Here is a 25,498-nt window from a genome sequence, read left to right as displayed (position 1 = left end):
GTGGCTGTGAAAGAGGAGAGGGAGAAAGAAACAACAAGCGGCGTTGATTATTAATATGCCCAATAGTGCCACACGCCGCCGCTGGCTTGTGTTTAGCGTATCACGCGCGGACGTTCATCACCGCTCACCTTCCAGAAAGCGAATTGCGATTCCGCTGGCCGGGGTGGGGAGGAAGTAATGAATTAATAAGGCAATTGATTAACACATTAAAAAGCCACACATGCTGGCTGGCTGGCACGCAAACCAAGCGGCGCTCAGCTTTTTTGGAAAGGAGGATCTTCTGCTGTTGATGATTTTAAACTTTCTTCCCAATCGGGAGGGAGTTCCGACATCGTCGTTGGTGGCGGCAGCTACTCAGACAGAACCGCCAACGAAAGCGGTGTCGTAACAGGCGGTGTGTTGTGTTGCTTCCACTTTGTTCGTCCGTTCGTAAGCTTTATCATTCTAAAAAGAAAACTGTTACAAAGAAAACAATTTAATTTCTAACGATTCTACCTTCACGTTTTCTTCACCCAAACCCCGCCGAAAGTGAACGTTCGTTTTCCCTTTTTCTTTAGCTTGCGTTATGCATTTCCCTTTGCCCTACTTTCCAGTTAGTGCTTGCGCACAAAATGGGCATCTTTTTCATAGAGTATGCGAACAATAATTAGTTCGATCGAATTCGCGACCATCAAGCGGAGTGTGCAATGGGAGGGAGAGCAAAAAAACGGGTTGGTTTCCATTTGTTGCCAAGCTTTTTGGACCCTAGCCCCTATTGCCACTGTATGTAATGCCACTTTTGTCTAAAACGCTTGTGAGTTAACTACAACGAAAGCATAAGTAAGTTTTTCCTTCTTCAGCACCGAGCATGATGGGTGACGCATTAAGCCGAGCTCATTTACCCAGACTGGTAAGAACAATTACCCACTCTCCCCACCCCTCTTTCAGTAGTGGGAGGAGGATGAGGGAGCAACGAACTTTATAATCAAAATCCGTCCGTGATTAGCATATTTTGCCAAATGCCGGCGGGTCCCCTCCGGGCGGCATCACATAATCGCTGTCCTTCACCGTGACCGCCGTCGGGTCAATATCGCTCTGGTATAGCATTTTTAGCACGACGGCTAAATGGTTTCCGGTGGCGGAGGGGGCTTTTCATTTCGGACCCTGATGTCTGCTGTCCGCTTAGTGCCACGGAGGTGGCATCAAATTAGGTTTATTTTAGACGGCTGAAAGGATAGGAGATCAATAACAAATATTAACTAAAATCGGGTAATTACTTATTATATATTGTAAAGTATTTTTTTAAATATGATTTACCTAAAACTAGACAAACTTAATTAAAAAAAAATGCTTAAAGGGCCAAAGCGTTGTTCCCCAACAAAACAAAACACCTTAAAAATTGGAAACAAAGTTCTAAAATCCCCTCCTACTTGAATTGTTTCTACTCATTGCTTTACTGTCAATTGAAAGCCATAAATCACGCACATTGGAGCACCATAAAAGTTCTTCAAAAAAAAAAAGGTCCGGATACGATGTAGCGCCCATGACAGTTGATACCTGTCTGACTCTCCCTCGGGAAAACAAAACGGTTTCTGCACTCTCTCTCCCTATCGAACTTCGTGGTCAAACCCCGTCGATTATTTTCCCGGCCACACCCGCTTCCTACCCTATCTCCAGCGACGGACAGCAACAATCATCAACATTATTGTTACGGTCGCGGTCAGCAGCAGAAGCAGCAGCAACCAGTAGCTGCGCGCATCCGACCGTCGATCAAAACAAAAACTTCTCCCGCAGAAGGAGGGAGGGAAAAGCTAACCCTCCCCTGCGCCCCGCAACCGGGCTTTAATTCGCCTCGCGGGGCCACATCACTTTGTAGTTGTTGTTGGGCACCACTGTCGTTGTGAAAAATCATCGGACCAGGTCGAACGGAAAAGAAAACAACGAAACTGTGTTGGGTGTGGGGCCGCCTGCCCTCTCGGTCTCCATTCCCCACCCTTATGCTTCCCTCACCTGGCGAGAGAGTAAGGGGCGCGCGAGAGTGTGTGCGCGCGCGCACGCTGGCTCACACTCGCTTGGCCACTCCGCCGGTTGCCGCCGGTTCGTCAGTACGCGATTCGATGTACACACACGCGGGTACGGCTTCCTCGGGTGCTGGTGGTTGGTTTGGCGTTTGGCGTGCTGTACCGAAAACAACAACAACAACAAAAAAGGGAACCATCGGATCGGATTTTGATCGACGCGCGTCGTGAACGCGTGCGTGCAAAACGTCGTCAGTGCGGATCGGATTGATTCACTAAAACAAAAACAAAAAAAAGTGAGGTTAGAAGGTGGTTCAGCTGGGGAATGTGAGTGCAAACGAAGAATGAATTAGAAGCTGCAGCCGGCACGTACGGCACGAGTTGGTGCGACAGTGAAGATCAAACTGCACAAGCACGTACAACAGATACACACACACACACACACCCAGCATGCCATGACACCGTTTTAGTTTGTGGAGGAGACGCTGAGGTGTCGCTCTGTGTGTGACCCGCTTGGGTGTATTGTTTTGTTTTTTTGCAAATTGTCAATCGCGAGTGTTTTTTTTCTTTCGGCGATTTGTATGTGTGTGTTTGTATCTAGTGCAGTGCAATATTGGTAAAGAATTCAACTTACCTTGCAAACGAGGGGAGCTACAACACTTCTAATGTTTTGCACGGGTGTGTGTTGTACTTCTTCTTGTGGCTCTCCTTTGGCTCCAACAAAAAAGTTGTGTGTGTGTGCGTGCGCGTCGAAGCGTGCAAGGCTTCTTCTTCTCCACCAACACCACTCCACTGTACTACAGTGTGCTTAGAGATGTGCGCGCGGATCCTGTGTGTGCGGGAGGGCAGCAAAATCAATTAGCCACCGGGTGAATACCATGACGCGTGTGTATGGGGATGTGTTTTCACGGTTCGCGGAATCCCTCCCCCCCCCCCCCCCCCCCCCCTCAAGTCGTGGTTGATGATGTCACACGCCTGTTCCGGCTGGGCATTCGAGACGCACTTGCGGGATTTTACTAATCCAAACGTATTAGTCGCTCCTCCGCCGTGTGACAACGCGCCGGCACGACCGTGGCTAATCTTTCCACTGCCTGCTCTGTTTGTGTGTGTGGAAAGGGGGGGCAAGGGACCTTTTTTCCCTTCAGTTTCCCCCTAGGGAAGGGGGGAGCGTTGTTTCTAGCTAACATTTGCTGCTGTGGCTCTACCACACTACTACTACACGGTGCGTGTTACGTGCTTACACTAATGAATTGACATCGCGTCGACACTGACGGCTGTGTTGAGACGCTCTTCTTCGCACACAGCTCTACACACGGCACTGTTCTACTTGCACAGAGCCTTCTTTTTTTGGAGATAAAAAAAACCCTACCTGAACCGGGACGGAGACGGTACCCGACCGGATGTGCCGTTCTCGATCGTGCCGTGATCGGGCCCAAGCGTGTGAATCGTGCTTTGTCAATCCGACGATGTTCGACGATGTGAAGGTGTGTATTGCCGTGCGTGACTGGTGCAGTGTAACTACAATTGCTTGTTGCAGCTTCAGTGAATGTGCTCAATCAACAGAGCGCTGACGTACACAAACACACACAGTAGGCACTGTGGAAATGGTTTCTTCAGTGCTGGTGCCGAAAATTAATCCATCAATCCGGTAATTATGATTGCCCGGCCAGTGAAAATATAGGTTATGATAAGTGTGGTGGAAGCGGCGGAGAACGTACCACAGTGGTCAAGCCGCTTGGAAATTTAAACAACTGATAGAAAGAGAGAGAGAGAGAGAAGGGGCAAAACAGTGGCGTGCGTTCCCTGTCTACCGTTCGTACGACTCTCTTGTCGGTGGCGTACTTGATTTGTGGCTGTGTATTCATAAATATGTGTGTGTGTGTGTGTGTGGCTTTTTTTATTTCAGCAGAAAAAGAAGTGTGTATGCTCAGTGAATAGAAAATAGTGCGAAAAGTAGTAGTAGCCGTGAATTGAAAGGATCATCACGCGGCCGATCGCCGTGTGGAAAGAAAGGGAAAGAAACGCGTCAGTGTGTTGTGGGGTGTAATTACGGGTGCGCGCGTGGTGCAGTTTGAAGGGGTGGAGGTGTCGTTATTTTGGGTAAATTATCGGTGAAAGAGAAACGGAGTGAATTTTTCGTGGAACCAACCCTCTCGATGGCTCAAGAAGAAGCTCCTTTGATTGCGAGTGTGTGAGATAGTGTGGAAATAGTGGTGTGATTAGCGCAATTTGCGTGTAAATGTACGTAAGGGCTCCCCCGTAAGCAAAGGCTACTTACTACTACGCGTGAAACGGAAAACGTGCGTGCTTGTGTTCGGATTTTGGAAGTTAAAACTTCGCAATTGAAACCCACCAAGGGTTAATAGGATCATAAAAGAGGGTTAACAAAGGGCTAACGATGCCGGAATGCCGGTTGATTGGAAGTGAATACTAAGAAACCCTAAGGGAAAATTGTGGCCCGGCACAAACACGGTACAATATGGCGTACGTTGTTTGGCGCGTGCTTTTGAAGCAGTATTCGAAGGTTCGGCTCGGCGTTCAGAGGAACCCATCGGTAGAAGATGAAGTAAGTTTTTTTTATGATCTTTAGGCCTTTTCCTCTTAGGTGTCGTTAGGTATTTTCTGTATTATTTCATAAAAATTCTCTACTCAAAACAATTTCAGAGGTATGTAATAACGTCATGGTGCTGACGAAAGTTTTTTAAAACTGCTGATCCTAAACTTTATTGCAGTACTGCAATTGATTCACAGCCCATAGCGGTCTAAGAACTGATTCTTAATCTATACTAGTTTTTCATCATATTCCAGTTCCATACCGGGTCTTTAACTGATATTTAACCAATACAGTTCAAGAATATATTTCTTGAACGAATACCAATTCTGGATCCTATAAAATACTTTGGAACTAATCTACAATCCGTATTGGTTCTGCAGCTGATCCTGTAATCTTACAATCCATTAAGCCCAATAGCTGTTCCCATCTAATGTAAGTCCTGGAACTGATCCAGAACTCATATTGGTTCTGGAATTGATCCTACTAGCTCCAGTGCTAATTCTGAATCCATATAAGTCTTGCAACTGATCCTGGACCCATATCAGTCCAGAAGGTTATCATAAGTCCATACCGGCTTTTAACTCAGACAAAACCTACAACGATACGTGTCTTGAATCTATTTCTTATGGAATACTGATTCTGATAATGATTCTGAACTTCCTAGAGCTTATCCAACATATATCAGACTGTAACTACTCTATGTCCAAGCTGTTCAAGCGTCTCCTTCTGCACTCCCCGAACCGGACACTGGCGGCACTCACAATGGTTTGCTTCAGAAACACCGCTCCAGAAACACTGATATTGAATCAATTCCTCAAACTCATATGCAACTGATTCCCAATAGTCAATACAAGTCCTGGATCTATTTCTCAACACGTACTATGGCTGATTCTGGCCTAAAAGCAATCCTGGAACTTATGAAAAACACATACAGATATCTTAAAACCATAGCACCAATTCTGGAACTGATTTCAAACAGATTTTCATATCGGTTAAATTCGGTTCAGCTTAGATTCCTGCACATTTCCGGCTGTGTACTACACTAAGCACTTCCCATCATGCCACGGAGACACTACGATCAAGCCTGCTAAAGTGAGCTTTATAAAGCATAGTCTCGTGCCGATCATTGACGAACCTATCCTTAATGACCTTCTAAATGAGGGCCGGAAATCTTCCGTCTGTGTGTCCCACATTATGCGTCATTCGCTCGCTTAATTGATCAGGCGGTTGATTAGTGTGCGTTTTTTTTTCGAAAGCCATCCCTAACTATCTTCGCAACTCGCCACTAAACTCTCGGTCCCAAATAGCGCGCGCGCGCACACACGCAGGCGACAATTATGGCATATATTTTCTCTTCCCTCAAACGGTGCGGACCCGCAAAGGGGGCAGAGTATGCAATTAATACAGCAGGAGGCAGAAGTTTGCTTCCGAAAACCCATAACCTAATATCCAATTTCACGGCCGTACGGGCACCGTAGCGGGGGCATTTGCGTGCCCGGCACGCATGAGAGGATTCCTCGGGTGGTCGCCGCGGTCTCGGCACACGGACCATTTGGCGACGTTCATTTCCGCGGTGTCCGCCCGTACGGCAGTAATGTTTGCCGGGCCGGGAAAGAAAGCAGGACAAAGCTGCGCGGACCAACCGGCGACGGTGGAATAATAAAACGAAAGATATTGGCGGAAAACACCGCAGCGCAATGTACCGCTCTGCGGTGGCCAGCCGGACTGTGTGCCTAGCCTGTACATTTGGCCGGCAAAATGTAGCAAAAGTAAACCACAAAAATTCCAACACCCGCAAACTTCCCGATTCCGGGCCATACGGGGACGCAAATGTGTGCACTTTCTTCCTTGGACGGACCAACGGGCAAAACTTATGGATTGAAGGTGTAATAAAAGAAAAATATAGTCCCAACGAGTCTTGGACCATTTTAGCCCTCCCACCGCGGGGTGGTTGCAGCTTCCCGGGGATACGGTTTGTAACATCTTCCAGGCGGGTAGGTGGTGAGTGCCGGTCTTCAGCGGCAATGTGTGCGCGTGCTTGATCTCGCGCTTGATCAACCCGCCCGTTTGCTATTTGTTTTGCCTGGCTGTCGCCCGTAGATGGTACCGACGGTACCATCTTTTTTGCCGTTTGTCGTTTTTAAGGCAATTTAGTCGTTCACGTCACGGGGCTGTGTAATGGGTTGGGATCGTATAAGGGAATGCTCGCGCAATTGGGGGTTTATGATTTCGATTTCGTTTACCCGTTTGTGATTAAAGGCTGTTTTTATTATTATTTCTTCTTCGTTTGTCATTTTGGCCATACTCGCGCCCGTACAAACGCTGATGATGATGCTAGTTAGAAAGTGCGGATGTGATGCTGCGGTAGGTTTACCACCCAGCGAGTGCATCCGATGCTCGCTGACGATAGTAAAGGAAGATGAAGATGAGACGGACAAAATGCAGTTTCGTTGATGATAGCGAAATTAAGATTGATTTAATTTCTGTGCTTCCGAAATTGATTTCGGCGTTGCGTGAGAAGCAATGTTGAATTGTGTCGTTGTTTTATGTCTTTTATTAAGGAAATCGTTGATAATTTTTCCAGTCTTTTTATTATCATTTATGAAATCCGGTTCGAAGGACTATTTTTGGTAGACAGTGTTAAACCATTTTTTGCTAAGTTTCTTACTAGTAATGATCGTAGAATGTATTTATGATGCATTAAGTATGTAAACTACTCATATTTCTTTTAATTTAAAGGAAATTTTGAAATTTATATGAAATTAAAAATTATTTCAAAATTTTCAACAACCGCCATCAATCAAAAATCCACTTAAATTTACCGCATAAACATGTACTTTTTTCCTATTCCCTATTCAAAAATAAAGGTGTGACCTCTAAAGTTCGTCACCGGTGCAGTATGGCTTTGATTAAATTACCATATTATAGCGCTCTTCCATTACGCTGATGAATGCATGCGATCGAAATAGACTGAAAAAGCTGGATGAGTGGGATCGAGATAAAGGGAGAAGAACCCCTCCGTACGAAGGGGATGGAATTCAAGAGCGGGCGGCAACGGCATGCAAACGTGGGCTAGGCAATTGTTATGCAATGCAAAAGGGGGTGGCACGCTAAGTGACGCATGGAAAAGCAGCGGAAAAACGCTCTTCTATACGTGTGTGCAGGTGGTGGGATAAGGGACGGAATCTAGGGTGAATTATTCGATTAGAATAGATGTACACTACTGTGGTCAACCGTCACCAGGCGTGCGGCTGGCCTTGGAATGGTACGATTTCAATGTTGAGCCCGATCGATATGCAGATTAGCGTTCGCGTGTGTGCGGCCCAAAGCATATGAAAAAAGGTAATTCTTTCGTTGATGCTATAGAAAGGAAAATGTCTAAGAATGTCCATATGGGAACCGTATGGTGGACAGACTGTAACTACTCTCTGTCCAAGCTGTTCAAGCGTCTCCTTCTGCACTCCCCGGACCGGACACTAGCGGCACTCACAATGGTTTGCTTGCTCTGCACGCCGCTGATGGACAGGGCAAATAGAACGGAAAATGCTCCACACCCCGCAAAACGTTCGTCTTGAATTTCACTGAACCGTGAACCGAGCAGAAGACCTACTGGCCCGCCCACCAACTAGTGCCGGGGGTACGAGGTTTGGTTTGGTACCGTTTCCTTCCATTGCCTTCCACTGCCCCGAGCTTAGTTTTAGAGTGGCCCCGTACACCGCGTAACGGGTGAGCCACTCCCGGCGGGAAGAAGACTAGAGTCCACGCAAGGCCTTTCCTAATTGGACGTTACCTCCTTATTCCCCCCAACAGGGGTGTTGCAATCCTTTCGCCCGGATGGTATCTTTTTTGTCTTTTTTGGGGACTGTTGGTTGTGTTGGTGGTGGTGAGTCGATTATGAGTAGCCGATTTCACGTGGCTTTCTTTTTGCAATAACTGAAAAGGGGTAGTGGCGGGTATGGTGCGGGGAAATGGTGCATGCTTTATTTTACCTTTCCACGCAACGCACCATTGAAGAAGCACTAGTAGGGGTTTTCTGTTTTGCTGCTGTTAGTTGTGGAGCAATAGGAATTTGTTTTGCAAAGAAGGGTTGAGGGTGTATTTGGGTTAAGAATGTGTATTGGTGGGTTTTTTTTTTGCTTGTGCGCTATGATTAGATCATTGCTCGGTATAGCACCAGTATGTTGTTTGTTGCTAAATATGGAATGCTTTTGTGGTGTAATGAAAGTATGATTTTAAGGGGTTTTATTTCAAAAATTGTCGTTAAAATCAATCAAACAATGATTTCAGTGTAACAATGTGTATATCACAAAAACAAGTGACTCGTGCAATTATTGTTATCGAGTCTCCACTCCCTTTTTTACACAGTGCCATAAATAAATCCATTATCATTTCCTCGATTGTATCAATCATTTTCGGAAGTACATTTATTACTGTACAGACGTCCGCACCTTTGACATCCGGCAGGGTGTAACGTTTCCTTTTACACGCTATTTTTACCCACACCATGCTGGTATGAGGGTGAGCCAATGCAAAGGAAGCCTTTTAAGAGTAAACACACTTGTTTGTGTTTGCCTGAAAAAAAAGGGATTTAAAAAGGTTCAAGAAAATGGGGTGAAATATGTTTTAGTATGAAGTTATTGGATAGAAAACATTCTCAAAAATATGTGCTTTACTCGAGCGAAAAACGTGAAAGACAATTTTTTATCTTTTTATATTTAAGTACATTTAAGTAGCCGGTCTCGTAGTACAGTCGTCAACTCGTACGACTTAACAACATGTCCGTCATGGGTTCAATCCCCAAATAGACGCGCCGCCATACGTAGGACTGACTATCCTGCTATGGGGGGAAATCAATTAGTCACTGAAAGCCAAGCCCACAAATGGGTACAGGCAGGCCTTGACCGACATCGGTTGTTGAGCCAAAGAAGAAGAAGAAGATTTAAGTACAGATTAACAAAAAAATCTATTTTTTCACTATTTTGTGGCGCCTTATATCGTAGTCGCACATTTTCTCAGCACCAACTTTTGCACCTTGTGATCATTCCTTCCCCTCTCTGGACTTGCATTCTTATGACTGATGGGGAACGAACTCCCGTCACGCTAAGCCACGAAAATGAAAGACCACACTATGGTGGAGCAGAAAGAAAAGCAAAAGAAAGGAAAGTTCCGCCGATATTTTGATAAACGAGAGAAATCATGCTCAAACGAGCAGTGATCTCATCACGATTTATGATAATGAAGCGATCGATCGATTTTCGCACATCGGCAGCCGGTGGTGGTGGTGTCTCGGTATTTGCGAGATAAAAAAAAACGGTAGCAAAGAAACATGCTGCACCAATCACTTCTCCAACTCCTCCAACAAAGAGGAAAAAACCAATGCAGCGTCGGAAAATATGTGTCTACCTTCTTGGTGGAGAGATACCGAGGTCCGCGGAGCACACCGTCTTCTTTTCGGGGCTTAAATGTAGGTGAGAGTGTTGAGCAGCAACAGAGCAGCCGACCGTGGGGATCGTTCCTTTCTGTGTCGGCCGTGCCATGGGTCTCGTCTGGGTAAAAATCGTCAGCAGGTCGTGGTAGAATATTCCCAGCATGAGCTGTCTTTTGGACAGGCTGGAAGTTGTAGAGCTGGAAGTTCAGGAAGGGTTGTAATTTAGTTTGTAAAAGGGTGGGTGTGTTTATACTAGTGTTGGGAATTCCGTTGAAATAAAGGAACGAAACGGTTCAGCCTTGGAATGAGAAGCAAGATAAGAGAAATCAGGCTAGCAAACAAGTTGGAAGAAGAGGATGGTTCTTTTGTTGCTAGATCGCCAGGCTGAACGAACGCATGGATCTATAAATAAATAGTAATTTCCTACCTGGAACCTGGAATATCTGGAACTTTATAGAACTTTTTTATTAGGTTCGAACCGGAACGGCTAGTACGACTAGTACAGACTGTGGGATGTGTTGAAACTACTCAAAACAAACAGGTGTTTGGTAACAGTTGTAATACTACAAGTTTGCATTTATTTGATTACACGAAATATCTTTCTGACACGGTGACATACAAGTTTTACCTGACGGAGCTATACTTCTTATTTGAACGTCTAGTTGAAGTAGAATTTCCAGAATTGAATTTAGGGTATAGTGGTTTCTTCTACAAAATTCAAAATTTAATCATAATCCTTCCTCTAATTAATATATTATTAGAGAGGCTTCAAATAACGCTTTAGTTTGAGCTGTGCTAGAATTTTTCTAATTCAATCATTCTGCATACATTGCATACTCCCTGAACTCATCCAGCTTCTCCGATTATTTTTCTTTTTGATAAAGTCACATTTCATGGGAGTACTTTGCGGACGACGTCAAAGTACTTCATATGTTCGTACCTATGTCTGCATCTCCCATACTACTCACAATACAACACATTTCATTGAACATGCTGGTTCTGTTGGTTTCAAACATTCAACAACAGTACGCAGCAGCGTGAATTTGCCATCCTGGAACTCATCCTGGTCGATCGACCAGATCATTGCTCCACCAAGATCTTCGCTGTTGATGAATTCACATTTCTTTTGAATACTTTGTGGATCATCGTAGCTAACCCACTGATCGCCGCTAACCGCATAAGGAACGTGCTGCTCGCTATCCCACATACGTTGTTCAAACATGTCCTTTACCTCATAGTAGGCTAGAATGCCTGCTTCATCAGTATATGGTCCCTTGCGACCTGGACCGCTGGTGGGTCGCCTTGTTCCCTCAGTACTGGTGGAGGTCAGTGTGAACGTACGCGTAAGCGGCTAAGCCGACGATCAGTTTCGACTTTGGGGCACCTCCACCTATCCAATCGCTGACACTAGCCTTAACATTCAGTCTTCTCTGATAGTCGGTTTCTACCGTACCCCAGCAAAGCGGGGCATTATGGCCAGTGTAGTGGTCCCACGTGCCGTTGTAATCGTAGCTCATCAGGAGGATATAGTCAACATGTCGGGCAATTCCGGATACATCGTATTCTCTGTTAACACCCACCGATGTGGTTAAGATCAGGTCGTGACTGTCCCAGCCAACAATTTCCGAAGGCGCCCCGTGTAAAAAATTTTTACTTTAAGCTTTCCTTAAGTTTTTACACTAGCAGCAGCTAAAGTAAAAACTTTCAGCACGGCACAAACCGACGCACACATTCAAATGCTTGGATTGCTGGTCCTACTTACGCATACATTTGTATTTATCCCTCCCCTTATATTTTCGGATTGCTGGTTGTAGTAGTGACGCTTTTTCTTTTTGCTTTATGCACATTTTCGCATGCTATTTATTGGTGTTACTCTTTCCACATGCGTTTTGGCACACTCACACTCTGTATACGGCAGGATGCTTCACCCCTTCCAAATGCTGCGGTTGCTTTCTGTTACCCTTCCTCTCGTTCTTCCTTCTACCCTCTGCCCCAACCAGCAAAACCGAAGCTATTGGAAAACTTTCCTGTGTGCCAAAGCGAGAGAGCATGTCTTCTTTCTCTAGATTTTGGACGGCACAACGCTGATCGTGTGGGCTATGAACGAAAAACGGGAGAAGGGGAAACCGATATCCTTCGAGTGACACACACTCATGCATCTGCATGCGTATTCCGCTAAACCGAGACTGCCCATCTCTCTCGATCTCCCAAGATTTTTCTGCTATCGCGCTCATCCGGGTGTTAGGCATCCTCAGTCTGTCCAGAACTTTCACTGTGGAAGGATGTGTTGGAGTGATGTGTGATTTCTTGTGCCCCGTACTTTGCTCGTTTACGTTTTGTGCCGTGTTCCTTCTTCTTCAATTATGGAATGATTTATCGTTGTAAATTTCTAAGGTAAGTTTCTTATCCTCGTGTGTGCTTCAGTGGGTACATTCAACTAACGCCTGTTGTCTAAAAAGTTACAGTGCACGCGCATGTTAATCGACGGTTGCCAACATCCCGCAAAACGATCGACGGAAGGAAAACGGTGTCCGGTTTTAAAATATAAAGGTAAGCGTTTCTATAATCCTATGTGCAAAATATTGTTTAGTTTGTTTTTTTTTTTCTTATAAAAAAACATGGATTAATTATTGGTTAATTTTCATCAACAGATTTCATCACAGCTCTTTCGTAGAAGAGCGCACTTCAAGGACGCCTAGGATACGGCTAAACATGCGCAGCACCAGTCCGTGACGTCATTTCCAGACACCCAGCCAACAATTTCCGAAGGCGCCCCGTGTAAAAAATTTTTACTTTAAGCTTTCCTTAAGTTTTTACACTAGCAGCAGCTAAAGTAAAAACTTTCAGCACGGCACAAACCGACGCACACATTCAAATGCTTGGATTGCTGGTCCTGCTTACGCATACATTTGTATTTATCCCTCCCCTTATATTTTCGGATTGCTGGTTGTAGTAGTGACGCTTTTTCTTTTTGCTTTATGCACACTTTCGCATGCTATTTATTGGTGTTGCTCTTTCCACGTGCGTTTTGGCACACTCACTCTCTGCATACGGCAGGATGCTTCACTCCTTCCAAATGCTGCGGTTGCTTTCTATTACCCTTCCTCTCGTTCTTCCTTCTACCCTCTGCGCTAGGATATCCTCGACTGGTGCTGCGCGTGTTCAGCCGGCGCCTGTCTGGAAATGACGTCACGGACTGGTGCTGCGCATGTTTAGCCGTATCCTAGGCGTCATTGAAGTGCGCTCTTCTACGAAAGAGCTGTAATGAAATCTGTTGATGAAAATCAATCAAATTAACCAATAAATTAATCCATGTTTTTTATAACAAACTAAACAATATTTTGCACATAGAATTATAGAAACGCTCACCTTTATATTTTAAAACCGGACACCGTTTTCCTTCCGTCGATCGTTTTGCGGGATGTTGGCAACCGTCGATTAACATGCGCGTGCACTGTAACTTTTTAGACGACAAGTGTCAGTTGAATGTATCCATTGAAACACACACGAGGATAAGAAACTTACCTTAGAAATTTACAAGGATAAATCATTCCATAATTGAAGAAGAAGGAACACGGCACAAAACGTAAACGAGCAAAGTACGGGGCACAAGAAATCACACATCACTCCAACACATCCTTCCACAGTGAAAGTTCTGGACAGACTGAGGATGCCTAACACCCGGATGAGCGCGATAGCAGAAAAATCATGGGAGATCGAGAGAGATGGGTAGTCTCGGTTCAGCGGAATACGCATGCAGATGCATGCGTGTGTGTCACTCGAAGGATATCGGTTTCCCCTTCTCCCGTTTTTCGTTCATAGGCCACACGATCGGCGTTGTGCCGTCCAAAATCTAGAGAAAAAAGACATGCTCTCTCGCTTTGGCACACAGGAAAGTTTTCCAATAGCTTCGGTTTTGCTGGTTGGGGTGTAGCTCAGATGCCAATGCCGACAGCAGCAGTACGAAGTTGCTATGATCGGAGCTGCTTTCGGGAAATTCCCAATCAATATCCGCTCCATTGAAACCATACCGTATACAGAAGCCACGCACATTTACTGCAAAGCTGTTTCGAAGGATCGAGTCGGCTGCCACTTTTGCGTACGCAGATTTATCACAATTGGCACCACCAAACGACACAAGAGTCTTCAGCCTAGGATTTCTCTTACGCAAGTCGTTAAAGCTGTCCATAACATTCTTCTCGTTGTCATCCTTTCGGATGAGCGTTCCATCGTCTTTAGGCTCCACAAACGCGTAGATAAGATGGGTGCACAGGTCCGGGTTTAGGTCTTCCACGGTGCATCTTCCCTTTCCGCTGCGATAGGTGGCCCATCCACCGTAGAATCCAAAGACAGGTTCTGTGGATAAGTGTACAATATATACTATAACCACGACTGTACGCGATCGTTTTAAATAACTCACTGCTCGTCATATTCAGTCGATTTAAAAATAATGAAGACCACAAATGTTCAGTAAAGTAATGAGTACGAGTGCTTTGACTCCTCAACTGATACTGAGTACGTTCGTCGACGGTGATCTATTTATAAGTGTTGGGACGTGGAATATTTTGTTACAGGAAATGTTGTTTATAAACAATATGGCACGAGCGATCGTAATAAATGACTCACTGTTCGTTCTAGTAAGACACGTAATCCAGGGAATAAATACCACATATGTTCAGTAAAACAACTAGTACGAGCTCTTTGGCTTCTCAACTGATACTGAGTGCGTTCGTCGAGGGCGATCTATTTTTAAAGTGTTAAGGCCGGGCTACATTGATCGTACTCTCTGGTGTAATTTTGATTTTCACTAGCGCATCTGGCGGCGGCTGACCGAAGCATTTTGCCAAACAATTTGGAGCCGCTTCAGAAAATATGTTATTTTTCCATGTTTTTTACTTTAACTGGACTGGAAAAGCTTTGTTATTGATAGATGAATATGTTGTGCAAGTATTTCAGCCATTTTTGCATAAAAAAAACGGTGAAAAAACAACTTAAATTTGAGATCCGGCACGACCATTCCCTTGAAGACCAAAAAAAGCTTCCACCAGCCGCCGCCAGATGCGCTAGTGAAAATCGAAATTACACTCAGGAGTACGATCAATGTAGCCCGGCCTTTAGATCGTGGAGTATTTTTTCCCTGGAAATATTGTTCATAAACAATATGGCACGAGCGAGTATCATTGCGAATCGAAGTGAGAAGACTGTTCATCTCACTTAACCGATTTGGGCGTTGTCTCCGAGAAACTCTTCGATTGTTGGTATGAGAGCATCAGTTTAGGAGATTTTTCACGCTACGATAAGATGAGAATAGCAAGAAATGGATAAACAAAGTGTAGATGCCGTATAAAAGTGCGTTCGCTAATGCAGGGGTTTTATCTCAATTATCGAATGTACACAGGTGTACAACAATCGTCTCTTTACGTATCGTGTTATCAAAAGGGTAGTCATGATAAGATATCCGGCATCATCCCCCAATAGCAATAACATTTTTTCAATGTTAAGAATCGATATAATTACAAGTCTTAGGAATTCTGATAGATATTATGAAGAATTCAAAGTTTTCTTTTTTTTTTCTTGACAAGAATAATTGTTGTAGTACCTCGTTGTTGTAGGTCTAAACACATTTCTAAAACAAAACACTAAGCAAATTTTGCAAGGAGGATAGGACCGATAGGATAGAACATCCAACAAAAAGAACGGATCTTTTTTAAAGGTTCGAACTGGAACGGCCAACACTAATTTAGACATACTTTTCCCGGGCTCTCCGCTAGATGGACCTCTCCGCGTAACGATGTTGTATATGAAGTTGTAATGGTATCCAAAAGTTGCTTGAGATTCCTAGAACGGGGCGTGCAGTCAGTGCTCTGCGATATATTTATGGTCCGTCTTCCGTCCAGAACCGAACGTGTCTTGTTCACCATTCTCGTAATGGTTCAAATGTCCGTTTTGGTCCACTTTTCACAGTCTACCCCCTCGCCAGAAGGAGCCGACGTATGTTTACGGCCTCTGGACACGTGAAATGAGTGCAAAGTTTTGGGTGGAAGACCAGCCGCCAGCCCCACGAGAACCCATAAATCAATCGCGAACATATTCATTAAGATAATGAACATAAACGGTTCGCGGGAGTTTGGGTGGCACGATGGTGTGTTAACATCATGCCTGCTTCAGTAAAACGACGGTCCATTTTGCTAGTCCAATCCACTTTTTGTGTGCCTTTTTTCTGTCTCACTTTGAAGCTTAACCTCCAGATAGTTCACGGATTAGATGGTATATGATTCTTGCAGGGCTTACGAATATTTTCGAGACGTTTTTATTGCGAAATAAACCCCTTCGACTGTTTACCAATATGTTTACTATTGAGTAGTACTGGACAGGCGCAATAATACAAATGTTACACCGCTTAGTGCCCTTAATTGTTTTCCCGCCTTTCAAGTGTGCTTGGAAACTCAATGTCGGCTAAAGGATCAATTTAGGGCAATTTTATCAAGCGCTCGGTCAGTCTGTGATGGTGGTATTGCAAGGGATTGGTGTTAATTGTGAATTAATATAGCACCCCATAATCATAGACACAGACACACTCACGGATGGGCAATACGAGCGTTGGGGCATAATTGTTTCGCACCGGTGAAAGTATTTGTTGTGAAAATGGTAACCTAAAATTCGGAATCAATCATTTTCACTTATATATCACTTGCCTTACCACACTTACCTTACAAACACTGAAGCGGCTGGGTGATGAAAAGCGGTTGCAAATTGGTCTTAAGTTTTGTGAAAAAAGGCCGGGAAAATGTTAGTACCTTCTCCGTGGAGCAAGTGAAGCTCAGGTATCGATTTGAGTAATGTGCTTACTCCTCGCAGCACATAATAAAGCTATCAGTAGGCTAAACGTTTCATCATCACCATCTACATGTCCATCGCGCAAACGCCAATTACTCGCCCATTGCTCGGTGCCGCGTTTAAGGGATTTTACGAGTTTGTTAACACCGGAATGGAAACGACGCAACCGGAGTGCAATTGTGCCATTGTGTGAAGCCGTCGAGGAATGCGTTATTTTCTTTGTGGTGGATTAAATCCACACAGCAACAGCGGCTTGCATTCAACGCTTCTTGCAAAGCGTGCTAATGATGTTTGCAGGGTTGACCTCTATAGTTTTTTTTTGCTGTTGGTTGGCAGATTACGACTACACCTCCAGAGCGTGTTGTGTCATTTTTTCGACAGTTGTTTGCTTTATGTTTTTCACTGTCTGAGTGTGTACAATTGTCAATTGTCGTCTTCTTGCCGAGGGGTGTGAAGAAAGCTGAACTATTTCCCAAATTTAATGACTACCTGGCTACTGGAAATGGGAAGGAAAACATCTGTGGAATGTTTTTTATTTGTTTTACGGTCCAAAGAGACAATATACGTTGAGAGGGTGTATTTATTTATTATAAGCTGTCTTCTCATCTGACCTTGCCGGCTGCTGGCTTTTTTGTCTGTTTTGAACGAAATTGTCTCGACGAAAGGATTAGTCTAGAAGACGCCTACAACGAAGAAGTGTGCCACATAAAATGCAATAAATTTTACGATGCTTTAATGGGTTTATTATGGCGATGATGTATTATTGCGCATTCATCATGCTGCGCGGTGTAACAATCATCAACCGCTTCTGAGTGTTGCATAAATACACGCTGTTAGGGACGATTGTAGGAGCGTCTCTTGCCGGTACGTTGCTGCTCAGTACAAATGCCCGTTATGCATGCAAATCAAATGTTCTGTCTGCGTTTTAGAACCTTTACCGCTGGCCAGAACCGTACCTGCGAAGGGGGACCGCTGTGCTACTGTCTATTAGGCAATAGTATGCAATTAGTTCGCATCTTGCCGTTTGCTCCATTTGTACGTTGTGTACCGTTTTTTTCCTGCTCACGAAACCAGCAACTCAAACAGAGACCGTTCAGCCAAATATGAAAAGAATATGATGGTTTTGTTTGGGCGCGCAAATCGAAAAGGGAATGTCCCTTTCCTGTGGCAGCGCACAATTGCGAACTCTCGCCCATTCTCCTCCTCCCAGACGGAAGCAGGGACGGGTTGGCGCTTATATTCCCAGACCAAAACAGGGTTCTGGTGTGAGTCATGCTGCTGCTGCTGTAGCTACTACCGATGCAGATCATCTAGCACGATATAAAGCTACCGCAACAGAACTGGAGCACTGGGGAAGCAAAAAACAAGGGGCTGGGGTGTGTGTATTTTGTTTTTCGTTTTGCGAAACAGTTTGCAAGGGCAATAGGGCACATACATACACACACGCGGGCACAATCGGGTGACAGGGCAATGAGCATTAGCTCGCTGCCCGCACCTATCTCATAATGTGCCGGCGAACATGTTGGCGGTGCGCGATCACCGTTCTTGAACCTTATTAAGCGTTGTTCCGATCAGTCATCGCTGGCTGTTTGCGTGTTTGTAGTCCAAAGTTTGTTAGTTCCGACCGTGCGCTCGCTAAAACATTGCGCGTATTTTGTTGTTGTTGTTGCATTCCCTTTGCTCTTACTCCTGCTGCCGCCCCGAAAGGGAAAGGGAGTGTGTGGAGTCGTTGCGGTGATTTACGGCAACAGCTATTGTTAATTACGGTGCCAACATTCGCGCTCGCGCTGCACCACGAAGTACCACACTGGCATCCGCTCGGGAAGTGTAAATTCTCATTGAACGGAGAAGCGAAGAGAGAGGATAGGAGCTCACGCTGGCAGTAAATCACGCACCAAAAACCACCACGCTGCTGCAACACACAAATCGACAACGGAACTTCTTAACGATGCACTCAAATCGATATTTATGCCGTGAACTAATCGGGCGTCGAGCAGATCTTGATCGCGTGCAGTGAAAGGGGATGGCAGCGTAAAGGGGGTTGGCGATGAAGTGTTTTCCCTTTCGACTAGACGCACTTGAATGCCGTCAAAGGGTAAGGATTGAATGTGGAAGAAAAAGGGATGGAAGATATCTCCTAAAAAGGAAAAATGGGTTAAACTGTTATGTGGGAATTTTTTTCCCCAAATATTTGATTTTTATTGAAATTGATTGACTTAAAAACAAATGAATCATTCAAATGTCAATTGAATTCACAAAAATAGTTGTCTAATACTCTCGTTTAAGTACAATTTACTCACGAGAGAATTTAATCCGACGGTAAACCCTGCCTGTCGTGCAAAAGAGAAAGAAGAGAACATGAGCGAGACAACTAGAGTGGCGCATCTTCAAGCTTAAAGCTCGGTGAAATGGAGCTTTCACGTTCGGTTCAGCTTGAATTCATAGTGGATGGTGGGGCCAAAATATTGACGCATATTCAAACATGCACAATTCTTGTTAATCCATTTATAATAGAGCGATTGAAATGTGACGAATCATAAATTGTTTCAGCAAATGCATATTTCTTTCAGACATAATTTAAACATGACTGAAACATGGTAAGTGTATGGGTTCATGATAAACGTTTGGGAGGCACACTTGCCCCGTGTGTCTTTATAGAGGACGCTGCTGTTGCGAAGGAGAAAGATGGTTTTAAAAATTTGAATTTGATTAGTTAACTGATTTATATTCTTTCTTCATACGGTTCTACATACAGGGTTTTCAATGATATTATTGACATGTTCAGCGAGTTGTTGATTCGTTCGGGCATATAATTGACACTTTCAGCTAGATATTGAATTGTTCGGAAGCAGGCGTTGACAAGTTCGGCGATACTATAGAGCTGTCACTTTCGTATCCCTTAGACTGCAGCTTGGATCATTCTCATCAGAAGGTAAACAAACGGTTTTCGTAAAAATATGTTTGTTTTAACTAATTCATGAATTAAACAGCTTGGGGAATGATTATTAGCTACTTTTAGGACTTTTCAGAATGAAAAATTGAACCCTGCGGCACAGTGTGTAAACAAAACAAATGACAACACTACAGAATTGCTGAACTTGTCAACGCCTGCTTACGAACAATTCAATATCTCGCTGAAAGTGTCAATTATATGCCCGAACGAATCAACAACTCGCTGAACATGTCAATAATATCATTGAAACCCCTGTAATGTCTTTAATTTTCTTTACCAAATATTTTTTTAGTCTGATTTGTTATAGTTATGTTCGTATTGACATGTTATTTTCAATATGTTTTGTCCATTCTTGTTTCATTATTCGTTTCTAAAAATATTTATCAGTGTTTTCAATGCAGTGACTTTTTAAAATATGGTTATTTCAATATTTATTCATCTTCTTCATCAATTGGATCATTTATTTTCAATTTTTATTGCTTACTTATCAAATCATATTTGTACCCTCACCCTATTTTTTTTTCTCTAATGTGTTATTTTTAACTTAATTTCGTTTTACATAGACTTATATGCTACAGATAATATTTAGTTTTATAAAATCTGCTTTTCACATGTATTTATTGCTTTGCTCGATGGAAAATTTAATTATCAATGTTCTTAACACTTGCGGACATCTTAAATACTGCTTAATTAAACGCGTTTGTGCAATGCAACTGTTGTGAATTATGAGTAACTACCGCCGTGTACTCACCCCTGGGTGGGATATATGTATGATTCGACAATTATCGGCACGTCGTCGCCTCGATTTGAATGCAACATTGTCGGCGCAAAGGGCATTTGGAGAGCCAGCCCGGCCCGGCTCATAATTGGCAACCTGGAAGCCCTCAAAACCTCCCTCCCTCGCGCATATATTGCGGGAAGGTTTGAGAATCAATTTGATCTTCACCGGTCCCAGCTGGCGGGGCGCGCACGTTAGTCATATTACCGCGGTTGGTGGTGGGCTGGTCGTGTGCTGATGGCGACGGTGAGCAGTCAATAAATTATGCCATTTCGAATCCGAAACCGAAAACACCGAATCCGGCAATCGATGGTGGTGGCCTCGGTGCAACGAGACAAAACAAAACAAAAGTGGATCGCGTAATGTTTCACCACCTTTTTTTTCCGCCGCCATACTACTAGACCCAGACACGCTAGACCCGATCGATCACGATCACGACGCGATGCAAAGAGAGACAGAAAAAAAACTTCCCTAAGGAGCGCAAGTCCGTGCAGTACGGGGTTTTTGTTTTTCGTCACCGAAGCGAGGAGGAGCATTTTGGGCACCGTTTCCTGGTTTAGTTTCCCCCTTCCCCTCCTTCTCCTTGAGACGAATTCGCTCTTTTGTGGCCCGCTCGATGGGTGGGTTTTTGCGTTGCGAGCGGGTCAAATCTGTGGATGCATAAACCGATGCAATTATGCACCTACTGCAGTGCACACGCCGCGCTCCCTGTTACTACTTTCCCTCCGTGAGTCTTGTGTAGTATCCGCACTCCGAGCATCTCACCTCGCGCGGTTTCGTCCCAACGATGCTCTGCGGTTTACCGTTTGCGATCGAGATGATCTTTCTCTGCTGGCCCGGCTCCTGACAGCCATTGTGAGAGTGTTTCCATGCTGGCGCAGGAGCTGGCGTACGGAAAGAATGCAGCCAGCCCCTTCCCATTTCCTTTTGGCGGTGAGGGGAAAGGTGCATGTAAACTGTGTCAATCGCGGGAGTCAATGCGCAAACATCATATTTACCGCGCACAGACCGAGTCGTCGATTCGCGCGTCGCCGTCATGCGCCCCGTGACATGGTCGTGGCGCGTTTGGCACATCTTCGACGCAACGCGCGCGCGCGGGCCTGTTGCGGCATTTACACATGCTAACGAGCAGGCGATGGACACCGGACGCCGGAGACTGTCAGGCTGTACATTTGTCACGGCAGCGGGTCGGTAGCCTCTGTTTGGCGTCCGCTGACAGCAACACCGAGCAACATTCTTGTCTCGGTGCGTGTATCTTCGTTTGTCAATATATGACGGATCCTAACGAATTGCCGTTGTTAGGTGCAGCCCGCGCGTCTCTCATTGTTGCCGGCTGGCAGAAGAATAGCGTACACACGGTAGCGTATTGCCATTGCCGAGCTGCTGCTGATGGGTTTTGCGACAAAATGCAAATTTTCCACTGTTGAAATGGCGAGGGAAGACACACAAACTGCACGCACAGGACAATAGCTTCTAGCAGCAACGTCCGGACGGATGAAAAGTGAAAGCGGCCACAAGATGTGGCTTAGAATGGTCAGCATGATTAGCTGCGCGCAATACCGCAAGCTCGAGCCGATCGGATATTGTTATTGGGAACGCAATATTGTGTGTGTCAAGTGATGGATGTGGTTTATGTTTGCTTTGTCTTACAAAAGTCACCGTTGCAGATGACAATAGGGATGACTTTTTCATTCGATTGTGCGATTGCCATAGGTGCTAGGAGGTTAAAGGAATAGCTGTACAACAATGTTTTGCTCATTATGTGGATGCAAATTGCAATCAGTTGATGCATGAAACCATTTATTTTATTTTTACAACAGTTGTCTGAATAGTTGTCAATAGCGTAAGGTCAATAAAACATGCAAAATGAAAGATGTCTTTGAAAATAACATATTTCTGTCCATCTTAAATGCTGTAATGACCAGTAAGAGCTGTTATAAATTATTAAAATGTAATAAGATAGAGTTGTATTGTTAAAAACAGCTTTTGAATGTAATTGGCTTAAAAAAGCTAAGTTATGTCTTTAGGCGTTTGTTATTATTTTTTTCTTATTTATATTTTTATTTTTCCATTTCATATTATTTGTTTGACTGTCATTCTTGTATTTTACTATTTTAATACAATATTTAAATTACTTTAATCACTCTTTTATCTTTGTTTACTCATTAATCAGTTATTTCTTTATGTTTTTGATGTTTCATTATTTTCCTATCCTATCCTCCTGTTTTTTATCATTTGTTAATCTTTTTTGTTTGTTTGATGATTGCTGCTAGGTTTATTTTAACTTTTTCTAACTTTTTCTAGGTAAATGCTCTTTTTTCAAAAACATTTTTGATCGATGTAAATTAACATTTAAACTAAAAAAACAGGCATGATTTCCAAACGAGAACTCTTAAATCTGAAAATAGTCAGCTAAAGCTACAAATCAAGCATACAACTGAAGTAACCGTTAGCAAGAGCGCCAACCGACAATTAATCCGTGAAAACTCTGTAAGTACGATATGAAATATGATCGTAAAAAGAAAATTGTAGCTTCAATAAAAAAACCCGCATCTAACCACCGTTTGCGACCGGAGAAAGGAAATCCCGTACTTTATTTGTATCATATTTTGCTCGATTTACCTTCTGCCGGCCAGCGTCGTTGGGAACATGCAGTCCCAAAGATCCGGTTGCGAGCGAACAGGGGGGGGGTGAACTTTATGATCGGCACACCAATTGACAGATCCTAATGGATTCGTGTGCGTAAAAGTAGGTTTGAAGGTTATCCTGGCAACGGTCACTCGGCATCCCCCCCATCCCCAATGGCTTCCTTTTTTCCTTTCTCGACTGGGGTCATTAAAATGTAGAACAAACTATCGCTTTCCACTCGCATGAAGGAGCCGGCGGCATGGTAGTGCAGTCGTTGGTGCAGCAGCTGCAGTTCGTTGCGCCACGTGAACCCATCATCGGGCACACTGGGGCACCCGGATTGCCGGGCGGTGATGTCCCCTTGGTTTTGCTTCCCGGCGAGCGCACGCTGGAAGCTTTCCGCGCACTATCGACGACGGTAATTCACGCTCGGAGTGTGCGCTCCCGCCGCAAGATCTCCTTGTGCGCCTGTCCGATTCCGATCATTTATTATCGCCGGTGTGTCGGGGTGCCAGATAGAGTGCAATCGGTGGCGAGATTGGGTTTTCAGGATATTTTCGCTTTTTTTTATTCGTAGCAAATATCCTACCCACTCCACAGCTACTGTCGCTTTTCTTGCGAGGGTTTTATTTTCGCACAGACATTCGGCAGCAAATGGCGCGGTAGGGCCATGCTCCAAACCTCACTTTTGCTGCCCCCCTTACACGTGTTTGTAGGAGCATGGCGTGGTGGTGCCATTGACTCATTTCTCCCGTGGTGCGCCGACTGAGTCTGGGAAAAGGTTTTGTGATGCTGGCCGGAACTGGCCATAACTCACTGTGTGTGTGCGCGCGCGCGCGTATCGTTAATGCATTTTTGGTGCCACTGCCGCTGTACGATCTCGCGCCACCTTTGGCACCGACGGGGGGGAGTCTGGTAGGCTGAAAAGGGCCGAACAAACAATCTGAAGCAAGGCTCCTGCCGCACGTTCAGTCCCTCCCGTGCCAGTTCGGTTGTGCCAGATGAGAGACAATGAGGCGCAACCGGGGGCCGAAGAATCGCTCGAACCCAAACATACCGTCGCCGAACCGTTCGCTCATCGTTCATTCATCATTAGATGGCCTAGATTTATGCGCTGCAACCCGTTTGGCTGCGAACTGTACCGCGCGATGGGTGAAAGTGGTAAAGGTATTACGAAGGGCACCTCAATCGATACCTCGGTGTCGTCGGGTGGTGATTATTTTTATCTCGAACGTGGTCGTTCGTTGCGTTTCGAGTACGCTAAGACACAATGTTTGGGGTTTTCATTACGAACATGGGGTTTCGTTGTGTGCACGTATGCAGTTTTGTCGGTAGTGTTTCAGTGAAATTGATTGTCCGAATTGAAAAAAATGGATTCGTAAAACAGTAATTAAAGAGCTTAGATGATATCGTCTTTCAGTATTTGTAAGCAAGTGAGTGAGCTTAAGAAGAAAAGTGGTGTGCTAATTGAAATGGAAATGGATAATACAAAGAAAACGATTAATTTTCCACAGCAATGACTATTCTTATTGACAAATAGTGTTTAACAGTAGTTTTAATTGTTCATTTTAGCAGTATCATCTTGATTACTGGATCCAATCCGGTTCGAAGGACCAAAAACAGAAACACATGTGGAACTATTTCAAATCCGGTTCGAAGGACCAAAACAGTAATGAGTTAATCGAGAAGTGATTTTGGTTGTGATAGTCTGGTAGTCTTGGGTGTGATAGTATGAATATATTGATTTGTACATATCGTTAAAATATAAAATATGTGTTCAGTTTTGGTAACATTTTTGAACGTTTAAATAAAGAAAATGTTAAGAACAAAAAATGCAATTTTGAACGATATGAAAAAGTGATGATTTCATTTGAGGTGTAAAAAAAGCAAACCAAAGTTAGCATTTTCCGTTTTTTTTTGTATCTGAGTTTGTACAGCGGGAGGTCTTACAGTCGTCTATGCTGAGATGAGGTTTCCTTTCGCTAGAACCAAATCGTGTCCACATACTAAACTCAGACTAGCGATCGTAGATCCAGGAATCTGAAGCACATAGGCTGAATCTAGTCCTCCAACTTATCTCCAGTTGGATATGCCCATCTTAAAGCCAGTGTTAGTTCTACCGTCAACCCAGCCTAAGCATGTCAGCTTGATTTTTTCCTTTTGTCCGTTGCATACAGGAATTCATCGGAGCAGCCATACATCCCGGTCTCTTGGCAAGCATCCAGTGCGCTCTGCCGATCGTCTAGATCGAAACGTCGACGTCTCGCCTAACCTCGTTATCATTTTAAAACCATAAAGAGGCTTATGACGTGCATGTTGAAAA

The 25,498-nt window shown here is 44.3% G+C and overlaps 1 protein-coding gene, 1 long non-coding RNA gene and 1 pseudogene across 2 annotated transcripts in view; 1 reads left to right on the top strand and 2 right to left on the bottom strand.

Annotated features, from left to right (window-relative positions):
- Positions 1-25,498, top strand: part of LOC120961609 (uncharacterized) — a 273,949-nt gene that overhangs the window by 588 nt on the left and 247,863 nt on the right. The window lies entirely within an intron of this gene.
- Positions 10,580-11,623, bottom strand: LOC120961611 (acidic mammalian chitinase-like; annotated as a pseudogene).
- Positions 12,632-13,818, bottom strand: LOC125906644 (uncharacterized). Its single transcript, XR_007452014.1, has 3 exons — positions 13,505-13,818; positions 13,349-13,439; positions 12,632-13,250 (listed from the first exon to the last, which is right to left on the bottom strand). It is a non-coding gene; the product is annotated as an uncharacterized LOC125906644 (long non-coding RNA).

The sequence above is a fragment of the Anopheles coluzzii genome, chromosome 2 (assembly GCF_943734685.1).
Source record: "Anopheles coluzzii chromosome 2, AcolN3, whole genome shotgun sequence".
Lineage (NCBI taxonomy): Eukaryota > Metazoa > Arthropoda > Insecta > Diptera > Culicidae > Anopheles > Anopheles coluzzii.
The sequence above is the reverse complement of the archived record's forward strand: the minus strand, read 5'-3'. Positions and strand labels throughout refer to the sequence as shown.